General features: G+C 41.7%; 1 long non-coding RNA gene across 1 annotated transcript in view; it reads right to left on the reverse strand.

Moving 5' to 3' along the window:
* The window catches only part of LOC127926146 (uncharacterized), a 12,402-nt gene extending 3,655 nt beyond the window's left edge, over positions 1-8,747 (reverse strand). Inside the window, exon 1 of the long non-coding RNA XR_008123476.1 lies at positions 8,426-8,747. This is a non-coding gene — a long non-coding RNA (uncharacterized LOC127926146). The remainder of the gene's footprint in view (positions 1-8,425) is intronic.
* Positions 8,748-9,037: the final 290 nt, after the last annotated feature.

A 9,037-nucleotide genomic window follows, 5' to 3' on the forward strand; every position in this document is an offset into this window, starting at 1 on the left:
GTCTGTTATCCCGGATCTGTAGCCTTTTAATCCAAGATAACTATTAGCTACTATAAATACCACAGACACTAATCAACATGTTAGCATCCATCCTGGTTCTTATACTAGGTAGAGGAGAGAGTCAACAGTCATGTCTCTGGTTCTTATACTAGGTAGAGGAGAGAGTCAACAGTCATGTCTCTGGTTCTTATACTAGGTAGAGTCAACATGTTAACAGTCATGTCTCTGGTTCTTATACTAGGTAGAGTCAACATGTTAACAGTCATGTCTCTGGTTCTTATACTAGGTAGAGTCAACATGTTAACAGTCATGTCTCTGGTTCTTATACTAGGTAGAGTCAACATGTTAACAGTCATGTCTCTGGTTCTTATACTAGGTAGAGGAGAGAGTCAACATGTTAACAGTCATGTCTCTGGTTCTTATACTAGGTAGAGGAGAGAGTCAACAGTCATGTCTCTGGTTCTTATACTAGGTAGAGTCAACATGTTAACAGTCATGTCTCTGGTTCTTATACTAGGTAGAGGAGAGAGTCAACATGTTAACAGTCATGTCTCTGGTTCTTATACTAGGTAGAGTCAACATGTTAACAGTCATGTCTCTGGTTCTTATACTAGGTAGAGGAGTCAACATGTTAACAGTCATGTCTCTGGTTCTTATACTAGGTAGAGGAGAGAGTCAACATGTTAACAGTCATGTCTCTGGTTCTTATACAGTCAGGTAGAGTCAACATGTTAACAGTCATGTCTCTGGTTCTTATACTAGGTAGAGTCAACATGTTAACAGTCATGTCTCTGGTTCTTATACTAGGTAGAGGAGAGAGTCAACATGTTAACAGTCATGTCTCTGGTTCTTATACTAGGTAGAGGAGAGAGTCAACATGTTAACAGTCATGTCTCTGGTTCTTATACTAGGTAGAGTCAACATGTTAACAGTCATGTCTCTGGTTCTTATACTAGGTAGAGTCAACATGTTAACAGTCATGTCTCTGGTTCTTATACTAGGTAGAGGAGAGAGTCAACATGTTAACAGTCATGTCTCTGGTTCTTATACTAGGTAGAGGAGAGAGTCAACATGTTAACAGTCATGTCTCTGGTTCTTATACTAGGTAGAGGAGAGAGTCATGTTAACACATGTTAATGTTAACAGTCATGTCTCTGGTTCTTATACTAGGTAGAGGAGAGAGTCAACATGTTAACAGTCATGTCTCTGGTTCTTATACTAGGTAGAGTCAACATGTTAACAGTCATGTCTCTGGTTCTTATACTAGGTAGAGGAGAGAGTCAACATGTTAACAGTCATGTCTCTGGTTCTTATACTAGGTAGAGGAGAGAGTCAACATGTTAACAGTCATGTCTCTGGTTCTTATACTAGGTAGAGGAGAGAGTCAACATGTTAACAGTCATGTCTCTGGTTCTTATACTAGGTAGAGGAGAGAGTCAACATGTTAACAGTCATGTCTCTGGTTCTTATACTAGGTAGAGTCAACATGTTAACAGTCATGTCTCTGGTTCTTATACTAGGTAGAGTCAACATGTTAACAGTCATGTCTCTGGTTCTTATACTAGGTAGAGTCAACATGTTAACAGTCATGTCTCTGGTTCTTATACTAGGTAGAGGAGAGAGTCAACATGTTAACAGTCATGTCTCTGGTTCTTATACTAGGTAGAGTCAACATGTTAACAGTCATGTCTCTGGTTCTTATACTAGGTAGAGTCAACATGTTAACAGTCATGTCTCTGGTTCTTATACTAGGTAGAGTCAACATGTTAACAGTCATGTCTCTGGTTCTTATACTAGGTAGAGGAGAGAGTCAACATGTTAACAGTCATGTCTCTGGTTCTTATACTAGGTAGAGTCAACATGTTAACAGTCATGTCTCTGGTTCTTATACTAGGTAGAGGAGAGAGTCAACATGTTAACAGTCATGTCTCTGGTTCTTATACTAGGTAGAGGAGAGAGTCAACATGTTAACAGTCATGTCTCTGGTTCTTATACTAGGTAGAGGAGAGAGTCAACATGTTAACAGTCATGTCTCTGGTTCTTATACTAGGTAGAGGAGAGAGTCAACATGTTAACAGTCATGTCTCTGGTTCTTATACTAGGTAGAGGAGAGAGTCAACATGTTAACAGTCATGTCTCTGGTTCTTATACTAGGTAGAGGAGAGAGTCAACATGTTAACAGTCATGTCTCTGGTTCTTATACTAGGTAGAGGAGAGAGTCAACATGTTAACAGTCATGTCTCTGGTTCTTATACTAGGTAGAGTCAACATGTTAACAGTCATGTCTCTGGTTCTTATACTAGGTAGAGGAGAGAGTCAACATGTTAACAGTCATGTCTCTGGTTCTTATACTAGGTAGAGGAGAGAGTCAAGTCATGTCTCTGGTTAACAGTCATGTCTCTGGTTCTTATACTAGGTAGAGGAGAGAGTCAACATGTTAACAGTCATGTCTCTGGTTCTTATACTAGGTAGAGGAGAGAGTCAACATGTTAACAGTCATGTCTCTGGTTCTTATACTAGGTAGAGTCAACATGTTAACAGTCATGTCTCTGGTTCTTATACTAGGTAGAGGAGAGAGTCAACATGTTAACAGTCATGTCTCTGGTTCTTATACTAGGTAGAGGAGAGAGTCAACATGTTAACAGTCATGTCTCTGGTTCTTATACTAGGTAGAGGAGAGAGTCAACATGTTAACAGTCATGTCTCTGGTTCTTATACTAGGTAGAGTCAACATGTTAACAGTCATGTCTCTGGTTCTTATACTAGGTAGAGGAGAGAGTCAACATGTTAACAGTCATGTCTCTGGTTCTTATACTAGGTAGAGTCAACATGTTAACAGTCATGTCTCTGGTTCTTATACTAGGTAGAGGAGAGAGTCAACATGTTAACAGTCATGTCTCTGGTTCTTATACTAGGTAGAGGAGAGTCAACATGTTAACAGTCATGTCTCTGGTTCTTATACTAGGTAGAGTCAACATGTTAACAGTCATGTCTCTGGTTCTTATACTAGGTAGAGTCAACATGTTAACAGTCATGTCTCTGGTTCTTATACTAGGTAGAGGAGAGAGTCAACATGTTAACAGTCATGTCTCTGGTTCTTATACTAGGTAGAGTCAACATGTTAACAGTCATGTCTCTGGTTCTTATACTAGGTAGAGGAGAGAGTCAACATGTTAACAGTCATGTTCTTATCTGGTTCATGTTAACAGTCATGTCTCTGGTTCTTATACTAGGTAGAGGAGAGAGTCAACACGTTAACAGTCATGTCTCTGGTTCTTATACTAGGTAGAGGAGAGAGTCAACATGTTAACAGTCATGTCTCTGGTTCTTATACTAGGTAGAGGAGAGAGTCAACATGTTAACAGTCATGTCTCTGGTTCTTATACTAGGTAGAGGAGAGAGTCAACATGTTAACAGTCATGTCTCTGGTTCTTATACTAGGTAGAGGAGAGAGTCAACATGTTAACAGTCATGTCTCTGGTTCTTATACTAGGTAGAGGAGAGAGTCAACATGTTAACAGTCATGTCTCTGGTTCTTATACTAGGTAGAGGAGAGAGTCAACATGTTAACAGTCATGTCTCTGGTTCTTATACTAGGTAGAGGAGAGAGTCAACATGTTAACAGTCATGTCTCTGGTTCTTATACTAGGTAGAGGAGAGAGTCAACATGTTAACAGTCATGTCTCTGGTTCTTATACTAGGTAGAGGAGAGAGTCAACATGTTAACAGTCATGTCTCTGGTTCTTATACTAGGTAGAGGAGAGAGTCAACATGTTAACAGTCATGTCTCTGGTTCTTATACTAGGTAGTCAACATGTCACAGTCATGTCTCTGGTTCTTATACGTAGGTAGAGTCAACAGTTAACAGTCATGTCTCTGGTTCTTATACTAGGCAAGTCAGTTAAGAACTGGTTCTTATTTACACATGACAGTCCCCCTCTGGTTCCAAACCCAGACGACGCTGGGTCAACATGTTAACAGTCATGCCACCTGGTTCTTATAGGGGGACACCCAATCACAGCCAGTGATGTCTCTGATTCTAAAGACCAATGTGAAGGGAGGCCGAGTGACGGAAACCAACAGATTGATTAACGAAGTCACAAGGAAGTGAAAGCTGAGTTGTTTTTTTGTTTGTTGGCCTCAACAGAAAGGATTCCTTAGCTTTCAATGTTAAGAGAATTTTTCCCATAACAGTCACTGCAGCGTTTTAAATGCCAAAGGACAGGACATGTAGCTGCTCAGTGGAAAGGAAAAGAAAAGACCTGGTTAAAGGGAATGAGGAAGCGTGGGAATTTGTCCCATAATGCACTCTGGGAAGGTTAAGTGCTGTAACTGTGGGGGAAGAACACAATGGGGTATTTTGGTGGATGCCAGGTACAGAGAGACGCTCGAGGGACTCAGAGGGGATAGAGAGGCTTGAGGGACTCAGAGAGGATAGAGAGGCTCAGAGAGGATAGAGAGGCTCAGAGAGGATAGAGAGGCAATCAGAGAGGATAAAGAGAGGCTCAGAGAGGATAGAGAGGCTCAGAGAGGAGTTGTTTTAGTTTGAGGCTCAGAGAGGATAGATGGGACTAACGCACTGCGTTTTAAAGAGGATAGAGAGGCTCAGAAAGGAAAGAAAAGACCTGGTTAAAGGAATGAGGAGGGACTCAGAGAGGATAGAGAAGAACACATGGGGAGTGGATGCCAGGTACAGAGAGAGAGGACTCAGAGAGGATAGAGAGAGGCTCAGAGAGGATAGAGAGGCTCAGAGAGGATAGAGAGGCTCAGAGAGGATAGAGAGGCTCAGAGAGGATAGAGAGGCTCAGAGAGGATAGAGAGGCTCAGAGAGGATAGAGAGGCTCAGAGAGGATAGAGGGACTCCGAGAGGATAGAGAGGCTCAGAGAGGATAGAGAGGATAGAGGGACTCAGAGAGGATAGAGAGGCTCAGAGAGGATAGAGAGGCTCAGAGAGGATAGAGGGACTCAGAGAGGATAGAGGATAGAGGGACTCAGAGAGGATAGAGAGGCTCAGAGAGGATAGAGAGGATAGAGGGGCTCAGAGAGGATAGAGAGGCTCAGAGAGGATAGAGAGGCTCAGAGAGGATAGAGAGGCTCAGAGAGGATAGAGGGACTCAGAGAGGATAGAGAGGCTCAGAGAGGATAGAGGGACTCAGAGAGGATAGAGGGACTCAGAGAGGATAGAGGGACTCAGAGAGGATAGAGGGACTCAGAGAGGATAGAGAGGCTCAGAGAGGATAGAGAGGCTCAGAGAGGATAGAGGGACTCAGAGAGGATAGAGGGACTCAGAGAGGATAGAGAGGCTCAGAGAGGATAGAGAGGCTCAGAGAGGATAGAGAGGCTCAGAGAGGATAGAGAGGCTCAGAGAGCATAGAGAGGATAGAGGGACTCAGAGAGGATAGAGGGACTCAGAGGGACTCAGAGGAGATAGAAGCTCAGAGAGGCTCAGAGAGGATAGAGAGGATAGAGAGGATAGAGGGACTCAGAGAGGATAGAGAGGATAGAGGGACTCAGAGAGGATAGAGGGACTCAGAGAGGATAGAGGGACTCAGAGAGGATAGAGGGACTCAGAGGGGATAGAGAGGCTTGAGGGACTCAGAGGGGATAGAGGGACTCAGAGAGGATAGAGGGACTCAGAGAGGATAGAGATGATAGAGAGGCTCAGATATATAGAATCATGAATTAAGGTGGCGCAGAGGTCTAAGGCTCTGCATCTCAGTGCTAGAGGCGTCACTACATACCCTGGTACGATTCCAGAGTAGAGCAGAAGTTGTAAGAGTGTATAGCATTGGGGAAAGTAGTAGTAGGTGTTAATTGTAAGGGTGCCCATGGAGCTGGGGATCAGAGACGTCCCGTGTGAGAGAGAGACAGGTTGAGGTTTCTCAGGGGGTCAGACAGACGTCCCGTGAGAGAGAGAGACAGGTTGAGGTTTCCAGGGTCAGAGACCGTGTGAGAGAGAGAGACAGGTTGAGGTTTCCAGGGTCAGAGACCGTGTGAGAGAGAGAGACAGGTTGAGGTTTCCAGGATCAGAGTAGAGCAGAAGTTGTCATATGTTGAGGCAGTGAAGAAAGTAGAGGAAGATGGGTCAAGAGAAGTACATTTGTACCAGTACAGAGGATAAACCAACAAGTGATATAGATGTTTCAGTAAGATTGGACTTTTTATAATTTATACTTATTTTCCACCATAATTTGCAAATAAATTCATTAAAAATCCTACAATGTGATTTTCTGGATTTTTTTTTCTCATTTTGTCTGTCATAGTTGAAGTGTACCTATGATGAAAATTACAGGCCTCTCCCATATTTTTAAGTGGGAGAACTTGCACAATTGGTGGCTGACTAAATATTTTTTGCCCCACTGTATATATATAGCTATAAATAAATGGATAGATATTTATAGCTCTATCTATCTATATATTTAGCTATCAACTGTACTGCAGGGAGGGATCGTAAGTCACAGAGAATAGAGGTTCTGGTGGCAGCTGCAGAGAGGTATTCGGTGGTGGTGTCCTGTCTTTTCAGGCTGTTGGCCTGAGGTACGACTAGATGGATTTAAATAGTGGAGTAGCGTGGGGGTTGAGTGTAGAGTTAGATGGTGGGGTATTTGTTGATTTTATTTTCTTAAAGCAAATTATAAGGGAGGTATACCGTATATACCTTATATACCAGTCTAGTAGGTGGCGGTAACAAAACATTTATTGAATACCAAACGCGACCTTAAACCTCATCGGAGAACGGCGGGACAGAGTATATAATGAATCAGATCGGGTAAAAGTTCCGTCTTTTGGACTAAATGTAAAATACTCATAATTCTTGATATCTTTTACTTTAGTTCCGTCTTTTGACGACAGGGTCAGCTGGCTAAAATACTCATCCTTGACACATGTTTGACCTCTTCAACGTTTGACTTGCTGTAGTTAAAAATTGAGCCACATGCATTGTATATGATAGCAGGGCATAATTTTTACCTCTTGCTTGCAGGGTTTAGACTAGAGAGTAAGATAACGTTATCTGTCTAATGTACAGAGTGACAGTAAGATGGAGATATATGCTAAACCGTGTAGCTAGCTGGCTTTGCATAAACAGTACCAGAGAAAAAAACAACACTACAAAATGCAGCTAAAAAATGTCTAACGAGCATGTTTAGTCACCTCTGGCTCAACGTTTGACTTGCTGTAGTTAAAAATCATTTAGCTCAGTCGCACCAACCATGCATTGTATATAAATAGCAGCTGTTGCCTAAACGATTAAACATTTTTTACAACCTCCCGGCATGTAATATAGTATAGACTAGCCAGGGTTCAAAGCACCATGTGAATTACTGTGCACTATTCCCATTTAATATAGTATAGACTAGCCAGGGTTCAAAGCACCATGTGAATTACTGTGCACTATTCCCATTTAATATAGTATAGACTAGCCAGGGTTCAAAGCACCATGTGAATTACTGTGCACTATTCCCATTTAATATAGTATAGACTAGCCAGGGTTCAAAGCACCATGTGAATTACTGTGCACTATTCCCGTTCAATATAGTATAGACTAGCCAGGGTTCAAAGCACCATGTGAATTACTGTGCACTATTCCCATTTAATATAGTATAGACTAGCTGGGGTTCAAAGCACCATGTGAATTACTGTGCACTATTCCCGTTTAATATAGTATAGACTAGCTGGGGTTCAAAGCACCATGTGAAATACTGTGCACTATTCCCGTTTAATATAGTATAGACTAGCTAGGGTTCAAAGCACCATGTGAATTACTGTGCACTATTCCCGTTTAATATAGTATAGACTAGCTAGGGTTCAAAGCACCATGTGAATTACGGTGCACTATTCCCGTTCAAGGCCCACGCGCGTCTGCATAAAACCGGAGAAAGACGACTCGTTGTGAATATGTCATATCAGCCGTGTCGTTCTAGCTATCTGTTCTTTAAAAAATATATATATAATAATAATTACAAAAATTGTTAGCTGTATATAAAAGCGATGTATTAAATAATTATCGTGTTTTTTAATAGTTTCGATTAAGAGTTGTAATTATTATTATATTTTATTAAAATGGTGAGATCTCAACATGGCGAATGTGCTTTAGGTGAATCCACTGCTGATTCTGTTCAGGACCAATAACCAGTTATATCAACACCAAAAAAACATTTAAATACATTTTAATTCAAATGTAAAAATGTGTGCATCTGTCAAGTCGCTAACTAAAATAACTAGCGAACGTTAACTAGTTTATTCTTTATTTTTTTATTGAAAACCAAAACATGGTAAAACGATCACGCGGGAGGTTTGCAACAACGTGCCTGTCTATGCTGACCATTTTCAACAAGTCTTGATTCTCGCCTAATATAACTAGTTACAGTACACTTTAGCTAAAAACTATATGGGCAAATACCCCCTTCCAGGAACAGCATCTCACCTTATCTTCGATTATAATGATCATGTTGATAGTTTTAGAGACGGTGACAGTCCTTCCTGCCGGTATATTTCCTCCCTGGTTGTCTGTTTCGAGTAGCGGCACTGAGGACCACGCAGACTGAACCGGACAGCTCGTTATGCAGGGGCGGGTTATGCAAATGTAATTTCAGAACAATCCTGCCCCCCTCTCCACGCTATTTTAATCCGCTACATTCACGGTGTGTTGTCGAAAACAGACTGTTGTAATTCATTCTCGACAATAACTGTCTCTCCATTAAATCAGCCTGCGGTTGCACAGCAGTCCTACGACCGGAAGGTTACACCTGCTCTTCAGAAACACGCAGTGATGTGAGGTGTCCATCCATTAGTTCAAGACAGTGGTATACTGAAGCCCATGTAGTGTGGTTCCACAGGACAAGACAGTTTATCACATGTAGTGTTCCATCCATTAGTCCATCAAGACAGTGGTATACTGACAGCCCCATGTAGTGTAGTGTTCCATTCTAGTTCATCAAGACAGTGGTATACTGACAGCCCCATGTAGTGTAGTGTTCCATTCTAGTTCATCAAGACAGTGGTATACTGACACAGTGTAGTGTTCCATTCTAGTTCA

This window comes from Oncorhynchus keta, unplaced genomic scaffold (assembly GCF_023373465.1).
Source record: "Oncorhynchus keta strain PuntledgeMale-10-30-2019 unplaced genomic scaffold, Oket_V2 Un_contig_6966_pilon_pilon, whole genome shotgun sequence".
Lineage (NCBI taxonomy): Eukaryota > Metazoa > Chordata > Actinopteri > Salmoniformes > Salmonidae > Oncorhynchus > Oncorhynchus keta.